General features: G+C 35.8%; 1 long non-coding RNA gene and 1 other non-coding gene across 2 annotated transcripts in view; both read right to left on the bottom strand.

The window, feature by feature from the left end:
- The window catches only part of LOC125754206 (uncharacterized), a 79,768-nt gene extending 65,202 nt beyond the window's left edge, over nt 1-14,566 (bottom strand). Inside the window, exon 1 of the long non-coding RNA XR_007407821.1 lies at nt 14,217-14,566. This is a non-coding gene — a long non-coding RNA (uncharacterized LOC125754206). The remainder of the gene's footprint in view (nt 1-14,216) is intronic.
- LOC112647453 (U6 spliceosomal RNA) lies at nt 11,649-11,754 on the bottom strand. Its single transcript, XR_003128330.1, has one exon. It is a non-coding gene; the product is annotated as a U6 spliceosomal RNA (small nuclear RNA).
- Nucleotides 14,567-19,314: the final 4,748 nt, after the last annotated feature.

Raw genomic sequence — 19,314 nt, 5'->3', positions numbered from 1 at the left:
GTCTTTTATATTATTTCAAGCAGAGAGCTCCATGAATTTCATTGTGAAACCATACACAAGGTTTCCTTCTGGTACAAACTAGAGATGCCAACACACAAGGCAGTAGGAGCGCCTGAACAGAGGTCACTAGAATAGCCACAAAATACAGCACTGCTCACACCAATGATTCTATATTTTTTTAAACAAATAAGGATTTATATAGTCGTATACACATACCGGGAACACAACCCCTTTAGTTCTGAAATCACACACACTTATTTACTCTGTGTGTGTTCAGTGTTGGTTGATTCAAATAAATATGCATGCCTAGGAACATAAAATGTGTTCGACTTTGAAAATGCAAACATAAAAAAATAAAATTAATTCAAACTCTGCCATTTTGGAAGGGAAACACCCATAGTGAAATATGAAGCTACCTCCACTCCCTGTATCTCCAGTTCTACTTCGATGAGGTAACTCCAACCAACAGTCAAATGCTTATCCTTTCAGCTATTTTTCTACACTTGTACAAATACATGCAACCCATGAATCTTCCTCTACCCCAGAATGAAAACCCAAGCAGGCCCTATGAATTTGCCAGTCTCTCTCAGATAGCAGCCCCTCACTCCTATGGTCACTTTTAATCTTTACAAAAAAGGCTCAAATCCGTATTTAATACATGTAAGCATGGTAATCATCAATCACTTCGTTCTCAGCCTAAAGTTCAAGCTCCTCTCCTGCAGATATGAGGGTGCTGCTCAGACTTGAACTGTATTTAGGGAAGAGAGTGTAACTGATTTCTTCTCTCTTTGCCCACCCAGCCTTCCCACCCATACTCCTACACTGTGCTTTTTCATCTCCCCAGGTTATTGCGTCAGGAGAATGAGAATCTGTCTTGATCACTTATGGTTATAAGCCAACTTTGGGCTTCCCAGGCCTGCAGAAACCTGAAGCTGGTTCTCCTCCACCTATACTGTAGCAACTGTCTCACCTACAGTTCCCTTACGTTGGTAAACTCATCTCTTCCTGCCACTCAGGATTCTCTTCTCAGCCCTAGGGATCCAGCTGTAGGTGCAGTTTCTCTCTGCTGCTCTGACTGTTCCACAGGTGTTGCTCTTGGGCAGGGTCGAAGAACAAACCACACCAGGGCTTGATCTGTGTGTGCATATGTGTGTGTTTCTCTGTCCCTCTCATGATGGCCCACTTTCAGTTAACCAGAAACACACCTGGATCTTTTAGCCACTAACTCCAGGACTGAATGCAGCCCAAATAGCCACTTTCCCTCTGCTTCTACTCCCAGATATCTCCTACTGTTTCCATTTCTCAGATGGAGTTCAGACACCAGTCCACCACGACCAATTGCAGGGTTTACATATCACACTTTCCAAGTGGCCCCACTGAAACCTCTCTCACCAAGTTCAAGATGAAGGACATGTGCCCCATATACCCTCTTCTAGGGGAAAGAGAGGGGAACTCAGCACATCTACAATTCTAATCAAATATCCTCTTCATAAATCTACTTTCAATTTCTACTCCCCTGGATTTTTTACATCCTCAAGGTATGAAGGGTTTAAGAATCATCCACCTGATTTTCAGCCTATTTTGTTAATCCTATGGGTCTCATCAGTCACTTTAATTTTTTTAAGTTCTTTAATAGATTCCATTTAATTGGTTTGTGTTTCAGCAGTAACTTTAATATCTGATATCTAGGGATGCCTGGGTGGCTCAGCAGTTGAGCATCTGCCTTTGGCTCAGGGCATGAACCCAGAGTCCCAGGATCAAATCCCACATCGGGCTCCCTGCATGGAACCTGCTTCTCCTTCTGCCTATGTCTCTGCCTCTCTCTCTGTATCTCTTGTGAATAAATAAATAAAATCTTTTTTAAAAAATCTGATATCTAAAAAAAAAAAAAAAAAAAAAAAAAAAAAAATCTGATATCTAGCTATCTTGGTTGAAACTCCTATTTTAATATCATTTTATACATATACACAGATATGTATGTGCATTCATGAATATGTGTATAAACCATACATATAAATATTACTTGTTATATTTATACCCCAACTTTATAGAATGTTTTAAAAATGGGCAGTCTGGGGCAACCCAGGTGGCTCAGCGGTTTGACACGGTCTTCGGCCCGGAGCACGATCCTGGGGTCCCAGGATCGAGTCCTGCATCGGGCTCCCTGCATGGGGCCTGCTTCTCCCTCTGCCTGTGTCTCTGCCTTTCTCTCTCTCTCTCTCTCTCTCTCTCTGTCTCTCATGAGTAAATAAGTAGAATATTAAAAAAAATGGGCATTCTGGTTAACCTGGAAATTCTTGTCACTTTGAACACTGTTAAAAGATAAAATGTTATAATTATTTAAATTATTTGATTCTAATAAGGTGACTAATTATATATGCTTTTGATTTGTCTGTTTCTTCTTTTTTTAAAAAAAAATTTTTTTTTTCATTTATGATAGTCACAGAGAGAGAGAGGGGGGCGCAGAGACACAGGCAGAGGGAGAAGCAGGCTCCATGCACCAGGAGGCCAACATGGGATTTGATCCCTGGTCTTCAGGATTGCACCCTAGGCCAAAGGCAGGTGCCAAACCGCTGCGCCACCCAGGGATCCCTGTCTGTTTCTTCTTAAGTTGAATCTAAAATCTAGTTAATTCAGGGCACCTGGGTGGCTCAGCTGGTTAAGCATCTGCCTTTGGCTCAGGTGGTGATTCCAGGGTTTTGGAATCGAATTTTGCATTGGGCTCCCTGCTCTGAGGGGAGCCTCTTTCTCCCTCTGACTCTCCATGTATCTCTTATTCAAAAATAAATAAAATCCTTAAAAAAAACTTTTTAAAGTCCAGTTAATTCAGAGCAGAAATTAGCCAGATTCAAATTAATCTAGATTTTGTTCTACTTCTCCTTTTCAAACTCTTTCCCCTTCCTTTTTCTAAACATATCAAATGTCTTTTTTGTTGTTGTTACATAAAGACAGCAACAAACTGCAGGTCAGGGTTTGGTCCACTCTGAAGAAAGCCTCTCCCCAACATTTGAGTTCCCTGAAAGGTGACACAAGAGAGAAAAAATATTTTCCCAACTTTTAAGAAACTCCATCTGTTATTCTATTTTCATCATGAAAAAGATAGTGATCAGAAGATAATTATGGTTTCTCTAAATAAATCAATACATTGTGAGTTTTTCAACTTCTCATAGTGTACTCATACACTGTTCATAATACAAAGGACTAGGAACCTCCCTCCTATAACCCCAGGAACAGAAGGGATAGTAAGCAGCCTCCATAATATTCTGCTCAAGAATGTTTTAAGGCATCCTAAAGGAAACATTCTCCAACAGAGTCTGTTTTGTTATGTGTTCAATAACCATATGTTCATTTCTATGTGGATAATGTGCAGCATAATAGATACCTGCAATAATTCGAGAAGAAAGCAATTATTGACTCAAGGGGGTTTTACTGATTAGACTCTGAATGGCTCAAACATGACCAGAACTCCAATTGGGCATTATTAAAAGTTTGCTTTGATTCTTGGGTATTTGTCCTTTTGTGCATAACTAGCTTCTAAAAAGCACATACTACCTCCCATGTTCAATGGGATGCTATGATTAGTTATGATCCAAAAGCACAATGTCATTTTACATTTGAATAAACCTTGCTAAACTTGCTCCCAACTGAATACTTTTCACACGTGAAATCATAACTTTAATTCAAAAGAAGTCCTCTGAGACATTTACAGGGCAGTAAATGAGGCTAGTGAATGTAAAAATGAAAAAATGAACAATGCAGTCCTACAATGCAGGTAGATAAAGAGAACCTGAAAAATAAAATGGGAAAATACATTCCCGGGCAATCCCTCTGTTCCAGGGGAAAAGGGGGGGAAGGGGAGTTAACCAACAATAATAATCTCATCAACTGTTATAGAAAATTCTAGCTTATTTGGTTCTCACAAAAGACTGTGTAGTAGGTGGGGGTAGAAGATCATTAACCACAGGCAAAGCTTCTCAAGTTTAGAGAGCATATCTTTTCCCTAAGGTCACATAATTACCAAGACTCCTTCATTCAACATATATTTATGGGTCAGACACCTAGAATTAAAACAATGTGATAGTACAGAGAATGACTAGGAAATTATTAAATATTGAGTGATCAAGTGAAGCCCTCTCTAGAGCAATGTCATTTAAGATGAAATCTAAAACAGAGGTTCATCCAAGGAAGATTAATAGGAAAAGCATACCATGGAGAGGCCACATATACAAAGGTGAGACAGAATGGGCTAGGTTCAAGAACCAAAACGCTGGTGGGCTGGAGAGATTGAGCAAGGAGTTCTGGAGAAACTGTCCCCCAGGATGAATCCAAAGGATTCCCTTCCCTGGCATTCATACCCTTATGTAGTCCTCTCCCACATTGTACCAGAGTTGGTCTGCATTACCAATGGAATATAGCAGATATGATGGTATATCACTCCTGGGATTAGGTTATGAAAAATTACATCTCTCTCTCTCTCTCTCTTTCTCTCTCTCCCTCTCTCCTCTCTCTCTCTCTCATCATCCACTCTGGGGGAAGCCAAGTGTCATCATGAGGTCACCCAAACTATGGAGAGGCTCATGTGGCAAGGAACCAAGGCCTATCGACAACACATAAGTAGGCTTGGAAGTGGATCTTTCAGCCCCAATGGAACCCAATAAAAATGCAGCCCCAGCCAACATCTTGACTACAATCTCATAAGTCTCCCAGCTAGGAGCATCTGGGTGGCCCAGGGGGTTAAGCATCTGACTCTTGATTTCAATTCAGGTCATAATCTCAAGGGTGTAGGATTGAGCCTCCCCCCCAATGGATTCCATGCTCAGTGGGGAGTCTGCTTGAGATTCTCTCCCTTTTCCTCTACCCCTGCCCCTGTGCATGCATGCATCTGTATGCGTGTGCTCTCTTGCTCTCTTAAATAAATAAATAAATAAATAAATAAATAAATAAATAAATCTCAAAAAATAAATTCTCTCAACTAGAACTATTAAGTTAAGCTGCTTCTAGCTTCCTGACTCACAGAAACTGTAAAATAACAAATGTTATTTTAAGCTGCAAACCTAGGGTAATTTGTTATACAGCAATAGATAACTAATAAGAGTTCTAAATCAGTGGTCTTTTCACTAGCCTATGCTATTAAAAGAATCTTATTAGAAATTCTTTTATACTATAAATCATTAACCTTAATTTAACTACTATTAAGACTAGATTTTCATTATATTGGCTTATTTGGTGAGGCCCACCTCTAACAACTGCAGAGCCTGGGATAAGACTACAAATGACAGTCCACAGGGCACCAGGGTAGCTCAGTGGCTGAGTGTTTGGCTTCAGCTAAGGTCCTGATCCCAGGGTCCTAAGATCAATTCCTGCATCAGGTTCCCAGCGGGGAACCTGTTTCTCTCTCTACCTATGTCTTACCTCTCTCTCTGTGTCTCTCATAAATAAATAAATAAAATCTTTAAAAAAGAAAAGGAAAGGAAAGTCTACATACAATATGTCTAAGTATTTAAAATTTCTAACTAAGCTAATTGCTAAGTAAAATGTGCCATATCCTTCTATACTGACAAACACATGGAAGACCATGTTCCCAGACTTTTAGGAATTCAGTATATGAATACCATAGGCCCCAGCCCCTGGACACAGGCTAGTGGTATGCCACCCCTTTTTTCTTGCCTCAGGCTCTATTCTACACCTTAAGGAGCTAGTTATACACACAAGTGATATGCCCTCAAACTACAAATCCACTCAGTTCACATCCCACCACAAAGAGCTATGCTGTAGCTAACCCTTGGGAACCAGGAGAGGTACACTCGACCCAGAAAATGTCAGCAGAAGTCCTAGAAATAGGTTTGGGACTTTTGGAGCAGAAATTCCTTGATCCCATATATCCAAGTGCATGGTCTAGAAAACAAAGCATGGCTCTTGATGGGCATATCCCACTGACTCTGCAAACTCTGTCCCATTGAAGGGGATATAGAAGGAGGAAAGCCTTCTAAAGTATGAGGCCTTTGGAAGTGGCCCCTCCTGTCTGAGTTGAAGCAAAATAATGATTAGAAATGGTGGTTTCTACCATTTCTTTCTTTGGAGAAGAGAAGAGTTCTCTTCTCAGAACTCCAAAGAGAAATGCACCACAGAACTTCAAAAAGAAATGCACTAAGCGTCAAGAAGCACCTCAAACCAGAGATTCAGAACATTCTCAGTTGTGTCTGTCCATCTGTAACCTGTGATTTGATTTGCATTTTCTGTATGCATCTCTTGCCCTCTCTCTCTGGACTCAATTCTTCTGCTTTTTTGGTCAATATAGCAGGAAACAAGGCCACTAGAATTGTCAGCCACCCAAAGAGAATGCTCTCATTGGCCCATTTGAGCCAGATTACAACTCCTAGACTAATCACTTGAGTTAGAGGGTAAAATTACATTGTACTAGTATATGGCAGCAATGGCTGTAACCTTGAAGGCAGATGTGAGAGAGTATGTCCTAAAGAAAGAGAGCCCTTCCTTTATATGTGCTCAACATGTTTATATAAAGAAGGATTTTATTTATTGAAATTATAAACAATTGCAAAGTTTAAAAATTCAGAGTTTTCACAAATAAAATCAAAGCAATTAAAAATAACCCAGAAAATGGGCAAGAAGTCTTCAGGAGACTAGAGGTCCAAAGAGAATAGAGTGGGGTTGTCACATACAATTTTGCAGTTGTGCAATGTTCAACTTCTAGGATGCACCATTCATGATGACCCTTTGTGACAGCACAGTCAATGAAATGTTCAGGGAAAGAAACTGGCTTTCTTTGGCAGAGATTGCTTGTTTTTTTTTTTTTATTCACAAATCTTTTGCATAAAAATCATTACTTTTTTAAAAGCTTATAGTTTCAAAATTTCTAGTTGCTTATAGTCTGCATACTACAGTTATCTGTATCAAAATGATCATTATTAAAATTATTTGCTAATTTAGATTTACATAAAATGGCACAAATGACTTTTTTCAGATCAGTCTAAAACAAAACTAGAGTACTAATTTAAATGAGATTCTGATAAACAACCAGAATATACATCCCTTTGGTTTTTTTTTCAGAGACAAGGCAGAGGTTTCTTGGGAAGAAATACCATTGATTCATTTTTGTAATTTGAGCTGCTGAAGGATGAAATGCATGCATTAGAACTCACCAAAAAGTCAAAGCAATTCACAGAAAACATATCAACTCACCATAAAGTTACAGGAAAAGTTTGTATATTTATAAGAAATTTAATTGGTAAACTTAGTCTATCCTTCTGGGCAATTTGAGCATATGATTTCAAGCAATTCACTGAAAACCCAATTCAGCATAATACTCAATTATTGAAACATTTCACAATACAAAGCTTTCAAAACAAAGAAGAAAAAATAGTCATAGGAATATAATATATAACAAAAATCTCTCCATAAAAATAATTTTTCCACTGATAATAACCTCTTATAAAGCTCTCCTATGCATATTATGTTTTGAAAACTTCTGTGTTCCAAGTTGTAATTATTAAATATTATTTATTTAGTCTGTGATCATAGCTGTTATTCTAAGTTTCTGATTTACTGTATAACAAAATTATGGTCAAAAGCAAAGAATTTAATATTTCAGTTAATTTGGACAACCTCATAGATGTTAATATATAGTTCTATCACATTTTTTAAAATAGAGAAAATAATTCACTGATGCCCATTATTATATTTGAACCCATTAGAGTTCAAGGATCTCAGTCTAGAAACCAGAGTTCTAAAATCATCATAAATTACATTTACTCTCTTAAACTTACACTCATAAGTATATATTAGATATACATATGTTGAAAATGTTCATGATAGAGACCATAATGTAATATTGGAATAGTCAAAGATTAAAACTGTTAGTAACAAATATATATATATATATATATGTGTGTGTGTATATATATATACACATATATATATATAATTTGCAAAGTTTCTCAGTAATCAAGGAATATAAAAGCATAATATATATTCTCTCAATAAGCTTGGAGGACACTCGAAGCTATAAGACATTTATTCACTTATCCAATCAACAAATAAGCAGTGGACACCACTGGTGCACCAGACTTTGTTAAGTACTTGGAAATTAAAGACAAATCCCTGCCCTCAAAGTACTCACTAACCAGTGCAGTGCAGGGTATGGGGGGGTAGGGGGGGTTGGAGGGGAGGTTGTAAATAAATAAGTGCTACAATAGGCATTGATACTGAGTAGACTAGAGGCAGGAGGGAGAAATAGTCAACAACATTTGGAGTTTTAAGAAAACTCAGCCCCCCAAAAATAGAGGTTATTAAGCATATAGACTTGAAATAGGATATTCCTGGTCTTACAAGAACGGTTAGTGAAAAAACTGAGACTGTCACAGTCTGGCATGCTTGGGGAACTGCAAGCAGGATATCAGGACATCATAGACCTGGAAACTGAAGTAGCAGAAAGGGTACAAGTGACAGGAATAGAAAAGTTTACAGACTAAGACATATACATTAAAAAAAAATTTTTTTAAATAAAGATTTTATTTATTTATTCATGGCAGACACAGAGAGAGAGAGGCAGAGACACAGGCAGAGGGAGAAACAGGCTCCATGCAGGGAGCCCAATGCGGGACTCGATCCAAGGTCTCCAGGATCACACCCCGGGCTGAAGGCGGCACTAAACCACTGAGCCACCCGGGCTGCCCTACGTTAAAAAATCTGATGTGAGATAGAATACTATCAAAGTTATTATAGACTTACTCTATTAGACAATGGAAAATATTATAGATTTTTAAATGTGTAACTGCCATGATTACTATGCTATATTTTCTAATAAAATAAATGTAAATTAAAACCCTTGATACCAAAACTAAAGTACAAAAGAAAACCACAGAACAAGATTCCTCATGAATACAAAAGTTATCAAAAAATTAATAATTTAACCCTGCAATATTAAAAAAAAATCATACCCCAAAACCATTTGGAGTTTATCAAAGGGATGCACAGGTGGTTCAATATTTGAAAATCAATCATTCTAATTTGCCATATTAACACTCTAAACAAAAATGTATGATCATATCAATTAATGCAGAAAAAGGATTTGACAAATCTCAACATCCATTTCTGATAAAAATTGTAGCAAACGAGGATATAGAAAAAACCTGATCCTCAATCTGAAAAGAGATATAGGGATCCCTGGGTGGCGCAGCGGTTTGGCGCCCACCTTTGGCCCAGGGCGCGATCCTGGAGACCTGGGATTGAATCCCACGTCGGGCTCCCGGTGCATGGAGCCTGCTTCTCCCTCTGCCTATGTCTCTGCCTCTCTCTCTCTCTCTCTCTCTCTCCCTGTGTGACTATCATAAATAAATAAAAATTAAAAAAAAATTTTTTTAAAAAGAGATATCTGCCAAAAAAAAAAAAAAAGAACAAAACAAAAACACAAAAACTACACTAAACATCATATTTAATGTTGAAAGACTGTTTTCCCTTAAGATTGGGAGCAAGGCAACAATGTCCAATCTCATCATTCCTACTCAACATATAGAGTTTTAGCTAGTGAATAAAAGGAAAAATAAATAAAAGTCATATAGATTTAAAAAGAAGAAATAAAACTGTCTTTATTAACAAATACTATGATTGTCTATGTAGAATATGCCAAAAAAAAAAACCCTAAAAAGTTTAGTTTAATAAACCCCCTACAACTAAAATGTTTTGTAGGATTATAGCATACAAGGTCAACAAACAAAAATTAATCATATTTCTATATATTAGCAATGTACAATTGGAAAATGAAATTTAAAATGAGTAACATTTACAATAGTTCCAAAAAAAATTAAATACTTAGGTATAAATCTATCAGAACATGTACAAACTTGAGCCCTAAGCTTAAAAGAAATCCCTTTAGGGATCTGGAAAAAGGAGAAAATGACACCCAGGGGAGAGAAAATAAGATTTTCAGACATTTTAACATCAAGCCTCATTACAAAAATAAGTCTGAGTAATATATTTAAGACACTTGTATTAGCCAGAGTTCTCTAGAAGTGTAGAGAGAGAGAAAACTTATTTTAAGGAATTGGTTCATGCAACTATGGAGGCTGGCAAGTCTAAACTCTGCAGGGTAGACCAGCAAGCTAGAGACTAGAGAAGAGCCAACATTGCAATTCGAGTGCTGCAGAATTCCCTTTTGTTTGGAAAACGTCGGTCTTTTGTTTTATTTAGGTCTTCAACTAATTGGGTGAGGTCCATTTACATTATGAAGAGCAATCTGCTTCACTCAAATTCCACTGATATAAATGTTAATCTAAATCAAAAACACCCATACAGAAACATCCAGAATAAAGCTTGATAATATATCTAGGCATCATGGCCCAGTCAAATTGACACAAAAATTAACCATCACAACACTTAGGAGAGAAAATGTGAACTAAAAATTTTATATAAAAAAAATGATTTTCAAGTATAAATGGCACATATAAAACGTTAACAATATTAGGAACTCAGAGAACAGTGTGCTCATGAATCCCTCCTGAGGAATCAATGGATAGTCAGCTTCAGAAAATCAAAATAAGCAGAGAAACATTAACATAAGAATTGGTATAATTGAGGACTAGTGGGCTTCCAACAGCACAAAAGGAAAGGCAACCTGACATGAGGTGCTTCCTGAAGGAACACCACACCACTTACATAATATTGCCAAAGGGATTAAACTCAAATTAGGATCAAACCTCTGGATCCAGCTGACCATTTACAGAAAATATAGAACACAGAAGAAAACTAAACTGACCCTTGAGTATGCAATGAACAAGAGCCAGAAAGTGGAAAACTATAGGTCACAGGACTCAATTTTTCAACAAATCAACGTTGGATAAAATAAGAGATGAAAGAATCACCTACCAAGTAAAGAAATTAAATTTATAACAGATTTTTACATGCCAGATAAAACTAGTATTTAGGGATGCATACTGGAGTAATAAAGATATAAAGAAATACAATGAGGGGCATCTGGGTGGCTCAGTCAGTTGAGTAACCAACTCTAGATTTCAGATCAGGTCATGACTTCAGGGTCATGAGATCAAGCCCCATGCCAGGATCTGTGCTGGGGGCATGGAATCTGCTTCAGATGCTCCCTCTGCCTGTCTCTTTCCCTATCCCATTCTATCTCCAGCCCCCCCAACTCAAATAAATGAATGAATAAATAAATAGATAAATAAATAAATAGATAAATAAATAAATAAATAAATAAATAAATAAATAAATAAATGTAATGAGAGATTATAATAAAAATTAAGATATTGATTACTTTTGAGAGTAAGGAGATAGTGATTAGGATGCTTGTGAGCAAGAACACAATATGATGTTAGTGGGCCTGAGGAACTTTTTGCCTTCCCATTTTCCTATTACCATAAAAACTTTCATAAGTTATAACTTATGACTATGTTGTTATAAAGGTAAATACATTCATATATTAATGTTGTGTGCTAAAACATTTCCCTTTTTTTCTTAAAAAAATTAAAGCATCTTCATGAGCCCCTAAAATAAATCAAAATATCTTAAAAGAAATTATTTTCTTGAACCCTACAACAATTGTGGGTCCAGGTACTTTGCCTACTGGACTTAATGAATATGTCAGCTTGTTTCTTTTTTGTTTTTTCCTTTTTCTTTTTTTTATGGAATGCTTCACGAATTGTGTGTCATCCTTGCGCAGGGGCCATGCTAGTCTTCTCTATGTCGTTCCAATCTTAATACATGTGCTGCTGAAGTGAGCACACATTAGCCTTGTCTCTGAGTTGGCTGACCAAGTTATATTTCTTGAACTGGCTCATAGTCACAGGAGTATTTTCCTTGTTCATTAAGATATTTTAAAAATATAAATATATTATAAAAAGAAAAACTTATACACTGAAAATTGTAAAGCATTGATGGAGGAAACAAAAGAAGACTCAAATAAATGGAAAGACAGCCCATGTGTTAGAATTGGAAGAATTAATATTAAGATGTCCACACTACCCAAAGTAATGTCCAGATTAAATGTAAGACCTGAAACAGTAAAACTACTAAAAAATAACATAAGGAAAAAGCTCCTTGAGATTGGGCTGGGCAATGTTTTTTTAGGATATGACCCCAAAAGTACAAGCCACAAAAGCAAAAATAGATAAATAGGATTGCATCTAACTAAAAAGTTTCTTCACGGCAAAGGCAATAATCAACAGTGAAAAGGCAAGCTATGAAATGAAAGAAAATATTTGCAAACCACACATCTAATAAGGGATTAATATTCAAACTATATAAGGAACTCAACCAATTCAATAGCAAATACATAATCCAATTCTAAAATGGGCAAAAGATCTCAAGACATTTCTCAAAAGAAAACATATAAAAGGCCAACAGGTGAAAATGATAAGGTACTCAACATCATTAATTATCATAGAAATGCAAATTGAAACTATGAGATATCACTTCACATCTGTTAAAATGGCTATTGTCATAAAGACAAATGATAATAAATGTTGGTAAGGATATGGAGAAAAGGGAAACCTTGTACATTATTTTTGGGAACATAAACTGGTACAGTCATTATGGAAAACAGTATGGAGGTTCCTCAAAAAAATTAAAAACAGAACTCCCTGTGATCCAACAATCCCACTTCTGGGTTATCCAAATAAATAAATAAATAAATCAGTACTATACAATCTCATATTCCTTGTAACATTAGTAATAATAGCCAAGATATGGAAACAACCTAAATGTCTGTTGGCAGATGAATGGATAAGGAATATATATATATATATACACACACACACACACCATGGAGTATTATTCTGCCTTAAAAAAAGAAAGAAATTCTTTCATTTGCAAGAATATGGATGGACCTTGAGGGTACTACACTAACGGAAATAAGCCACACAAAGAAAGATAAACACTGCATGATCTTACTTATATAGAGAGCCTAAAAAAATCAAATTCATGGAAGCATAGAGAAAAATGATGGTTTCCAGGGTTAGATATTGATCAAAGGGTACAAAGTTTCAGTTATGCAAGATAAATAAGTTCTAGAGATCTGATGTACAGTATGGTGACTATATTAAACAACACTATGTCGTATACTTAAAATTTGGTGAGAGTAAATAAATCTTAAGATTCTTAGGATACACACAAAAAATGTCAACAACATAAGATGATGAATTTGACTGTGGTGATTATTTAAAAACGTATATTGGGGTACCTGGGTGGTGAAGCCAGTTAAGCATCTGCCTTCAGCTCAGGTCATGATCTCAGGGTTCTGGGATCAGCCCAGCATCAGGCTCCCCTGTTCAGCAGGGAATGTTCTTGTGTTCTCCCTATCTCAAATAAGTCTTTTTTAAAAATCTTTATATATATATATATATATATATATATATATATATATATCTCAAAACATCAGATGATATACCTTAAATATATATGATTTTTGTCAATTACACTTCAATAAAGCTGAAAAGAAAAAGGAAAAAGATTACAGAGCCATAAATAGACTGAGGGATGACCTCTTGATGGAAACCTGGAGGCCATGGAGAGTAATTTCAAATTTCTGAAAAGAAATAACTCAAAATCTAGAGTTCTATACACAGCAAAAATGACCTTCAAAAATGAAAAAAAAATATTTTCATGCAAATTAATCTCTAGTAACAAAAAGATGATTGGTGGTTGGGGCAGTGAGAAAGATAGAGGGATTACCAAGGGGCAGGAAGAAGGTAGGGGCTATGAATGTGTCCACTATTTTTTATTGTGATAGTTTCACATCTGTATGCATATGACAAAACTTCCTAATGTGTACACTTCAAATATTTCCTGTTTATTGTATGTCAGTTATATCTCAATAAAGCTATTTTTTAAATAAATAAATAAATAAATAAATAAATAAATAAATAAATAAAACATTTTCAGACTAACAAAACAGGGAATATATCACCAGCAGACTCACCCTAAATTAAATTCTAAGGCTTAATTAATTGAATGTAAATAATTTTTTTAATTCTAAGGCTTATCACTACCTGTTTTTTCAAACTTTCATGCAAATCTGTTGAATAGGGAAATAACAGTTAAATTAACTTCTAAATTGATTTTAATTGATCTTTTATTACTCTTTTTAATAAAGTAATAGCTGTTTAAGCATTCTTGCATGTGTTAAAACTTTAGTTTTCTACAAATTAACTTTTTATAGTAACTTTTAAAGTAAAACTAAATCCTACCTGGTGAAAATCCATTAATCTCATCATGTTCTTATTCTTACAAGTAAGGAAGCAGGGTTTCATATAGGGTGGCAAGAGGTTAAGGTAGTCCTTTTTGGAAGAGGAAAGGTGAGGTGAGGTAGTTTGTGTTGCTATGCTCTGATTCACAATCTTGGAATCTTTTGTTCAGAGCTACAATAACATAAACATTTAAATAATCATCCTTCTTAGACTAAACTTTTGGTATGGAATTGTCATTTTGCTTGCCAATGATCTACATGGTGACCTATACCAAAAATCATAGAGAGCATTGTATGTTTTCCTAGGGAAGTATTAAAAATATTCATAGGCTTTGCTTGTTCTCGTTCATGGTTTCCACCATGCTCTATTGGCTTACAATTGGAATTCTAAGCACCAGAGGAACTTGGAACCTTGGAAATACCACAGAAAAGGAAATAGGCGTTCAAGAAGAAGGAAAAGATGAGAACCAGGTTACAATTTATCAAGATTTATGTAAAGCAAGGAGAAAGACTATTATTTTAATGTTTGTCACCAAGGTGTTACTTCGGGAAAAAAAAAAAAATGTCTTTATGTAAGGAAACACTTTGAATTGCCTACTAACATGTAAAAAATAAGACCCCGAGATTAAGGATTGGCTGGAGAAAGTGAAAAGATTCTCTCAGCTGGAAAAAATAGGGCATATTTGAGAAGCCTGTAGAGCAAGAAGAAGAGAAAAGGGAAGAGAAAGGGAGAGAGATAAGGAAGCTGGGCAAACTGGCAGGTGTCTGGGGCCTACCTAAGAAGCTGATTAACCAGGATATCTAAAGGATTTTAAAAAATAGGCTGTTCGTGCCTCTGAGCTATAAGCCCCTTCCGACATTCTAAAACCTTTAATACATTCTGCTATCAATACAAGTTCCCCGTGAGAGTTATTTGAGGAAAAATCCATGAAAAGGGGCCAGGGTCCATATTTGTCATTGGCAGAAAAAGGTGTAGAAGATTTAATATTCATGAAATCGAACATTCAGAGAGGCCAGGATGATAGTCAAAAGTGAGTTTGATAATATAAACTTATAGGAATTTGCTAAAATCATGACAAAGTGCCGAGCTTCTCACAGAATATTGGAAAGTCTATATTTTATATAATCTCATAGACAAGGTGACTACAGTTGACATCTGGGTCCCATGTCTTTTTTTTAATCCTTTCTACCATCAAAAACATTGAAAAGAATATCTGATAAACACAAGCTTAATTGAAGATAACAAAGTAATCCTATAATGATCAAAATAGAGTGCTCTCATGAACCAAATCAAAATCCAGAAACTTTCAATGAATATTTTCTGGCTACCAACTTTGCCTCCCGCTTCAGCTTTGACTCCATTCTCTAATACTATGCTTCACACAGAGCAGGGACCTGAAAATACTGCTGAACCAAATAAATATATGGAGTAAGAGCTTATTCTTATTAAGATCTTCTCTTTAATATAGAGTATTACCATATTAAAGTTCTCATTAGACAGTGGCTATCCACACAAGCAGGCACAGCTAGGACTTTCAAGCAATGTATGGCATAAAAATATCACTTTAGAAATTGCTTGTTCCTAGAATAATACATATTTTTAAAGAACTGTCATTGGAAGTTTGGGGAAAAAACACACCCAGTGTTTAAATGCCTCACTGTGTAGAGTTTGAATGCTTGTGAATTCACACATGTGCACAGTGAGCAGAATTCCAGAAGTGGTAACCACTCCTTCTCACTAAATAACGTATTGACTGCAGATCATATAGGTAAGATTATTGAAAAGGAAAGAGGCTGAGTAGGTCATTGTATAACTGATATAGAAACAAACAAAAAATACTGAAGAAAATTTTAGAAGAGAAAAAAATAACAGAGAAAAGCTGTTTCAACCACTGCTAGAACAATTAAATTTACAGAGAAAAAAACAAAAAACAAAAAACCTGTTCCTCTCCCAAATACCTGCTCATTGAAACACCTCAATTATGAAGGAGTAGAATGAAAAATATACAACCTAATGAATAATTTATTTCAAAAAGCAATTTCCTTATATAGCAGGAGAAAAAAATTAAGAGTTCGCAGCTCTATAGAAAGGAAAGATCACGTTAGTTTATAGGCCCTCGTTCAACTGAGCTACTTTGTAGAAAAGACAGAATTTATATCTGGAAGTGGAGAGAGAAGGTCACTATTCTGGGGGAAAAAAATGAGAAAGAGAGAAGGAAGGCAAAGGGAGGGAGGGAAACCAGGCAAATGCTAAGAGCCCATGTATTCTGCAATAATTCCCCGTTTCGTAACATCTCCTCAAATACTTAGTTATTGCTGATGAAACTTACTAGATCTCTGTTGAATGTCACCTTCTTAGGGAGGGGACAGAGTGAACTTTGTGCTCAGGTTGTAAAAGTATTATTTTCCAAAAGTTTTTTTTCAATTCTCATAAAACATTAATAACTTACTCAGTTTATCAGTAAGAGGAGCAGCAGGATGGAAAACTGGTTCAGGGAGCACTGGAGGAGCTGGGTATCTGTAGCCACGTGAAAGGGAATATCAGAATAAGATTGTTAGATTAGGTATAAAACCTGTTAGTGTCCTACAGGGTGATAAAAGCTTAACCTTAAGATAGAAACCATTTGTATTTCTACTAGAAAAAAAATTCAGAAGCTAACATTAGTTTCACAGTCTGGGCTCTGAATCATAGCAAATAGTAAGCCAAAAAAGACATAATCCCCTTTTGGGGAGAAGGACAGGACTATGGCCTGAAGGCTAGCCACTTGGTTTTTGGAATACAGCTACATTCATCAGTTTATTTTAATCACAGCATCTGCCTTTTACCAATTTAAAATTGCAAGTTTCCACTTCGAACTAAGGCCTATTTGGAGAAAAAAATATTTAAAAAAAACACACACACACAAAACAAGCAAAAAATTTTAAAAAAGGGCTCAAAGGGCTCAGCTCAAGAATATTCAATGAGAAGAGAACAAACAGATATGAAACGGGATTTGACAGAAGATCCTATAGCCATTAAAAGGATACCATTAAAAGTATTCTAAACATTATTAAGATACTATGAACAACTTTATTCTCACAAATTTGACAACTTGAAAGAAACGGACCTATTCCTCAAAACCCACAAACCACCAAAAATCAGCCAATATGAAATAAGCAACCAGAATAGTCCTATAATCACTGAAAAGAACTTGGATTCAAAATTTTAAAAATCCTGAAAGAGAAATCTCTAAGTCACAATGTTTTCTCTTCAAATTTTACCAAATGCTTAAAAAATTAACTCCAATTAACACAATCTCTTTTAGGAAAGTGAAAAAGAAAGAATACCTTCAACTTCTTTTATGAAACCAATATTACCTGGAAACCTAAACCACATTAAAAAATAGTTCAAAAAAAGAAATATGTAACCCAATATTTGTCATGAACTTGAACACCAAAATCCTAACAAAATATTAGTAAATGAAATCCTATAATTTGATTTGATTTCATTTAATTTATGACCTAGTGGGAATTATTCCAGGTATGTAGGCTGGTTCCCCAATGTTTATAGCAGCAATGTCCACAATAGCCAAACCATGGAAAGAGCCCAGATGGCCATCAACAGATGAATGGATAAAGAAGATGTGGTATATATATACAATGGAATACTACTCAGCCATCAAAAAAGGAAATCTTATTCATGCGCAACAACATGGGTAGAACTAGAGAGTATTATGCTAAGTTAAATAAATCAGAGAAAGACAAATATATGATTTCACTCATATGTGGATTTTAAGAAACAAAACAGAGGATCGTATGGGAAGGGAGGGAAAAATAAAATAAGAGGAAATCAGAGAGGGAGACAAATCATAAGAGACTCTTAACTACAGGAAACAAACAGGGTTTGCTGGAGGGGAAGTGGTTGGGGGAAGGAGTAACTGGATGATGGACATTAAGGAGGGCACGTGATGTGATGAGCACAGAGTGTTATATGCAACTGATGAATACTGAACTCTACCTCTGGAACAAATAATACACTATATGTTAATTAGTTGAATTTAAATAAAATAACTTTTTTTAAAATCCAAAAATCAATCCATGTGATTTGCTATATCAATAGGTTAAGGAGGAAAAATGATGTGATCATATCTATTGACAGAAAAAGCATTTAACAAAATTCAACACTCATACATGATATTTTTTTAAATAAGCACACTAGGAATAGAGAGAAGCCTTTTCTATTTCACATAGATTGAGTCATTTGTCTTCTCTCCAACAAACCATACCCAACTCTTACCCCATGACCATTACTACTAAAGAGCATCTCCAAAAAGCTCACAGCCAACATCATACTTAATAGTGATGGTAAACTACCTGATTATGGTGGTGGTTACATGAACCTATACCTGTGAGAACACTGCATGGAGTAACACACACACACATACACACACACATACACACACACAAGTACATGTAAAAATTAGAGGTGCAATTAGAATAAGCTCTGTGGATTGTACCAATGTTTATTTCCTACAATTATTGCCACAACAGTGTTTCTCCACATATTCATGAACACTTGTTGTTTCTTGTGTTTTTTTATATGTTTAGCCATTCTGACAGGTGTGAGGTGATATTTCATTGTAGTTTTGATTTGCAGTTTTTCTGGCGATGAGTAACGTTGAGCATCTTTTCTTTTCTTTTTTTTTTTTTGTATTTTTTTATTGCAGTTCGATTTGCCAACATTTAGTATAACACCCAGTGCTCATCCCGTCAAGTGCACCCCTCAGTGCCCATGCCCCAGTCACTCCATCCCCCTGCGCAACCCTCCTTCCATCACCCCTTGTTCGTTTTCCAGAGTTAGGAGTCTCTCATGTTCTGTCACCCTCTCTGATATTTTCACTCATTATCTCTCCTTTCCCCTTATTCCCTTTCACTATTTTTTATATTCCCCAAATGAAAGAGACCATATAATGTTTGTCCTTCTCCGATTGACTTACTTCACTCAGCATAATACCCTCCAGTTCCATCCATGTTGAAGCAAATGGTGGGTATTTGTCATTTCAAATGGATAAGTAATATTCCATTGTATACATAAACCACATCTTCTTTATCCATTCATC

The sequence above is a fragment of the Canis lupus genome, chromosome 32 (assembly GCF_003254725.2).
Source record: "Canis lupus dingo isolate Sandy chromosome 32, ASM325472v2, whole genome shotgun sequence".
NCBI lineage: Eukaryota > Metazoa > Chordata > Mammalia > Carnivora > Canidae > Canis > Canis lupus.
This window is presented reverse-complemented; position numbering and strand designations above follow the sequence as displayed.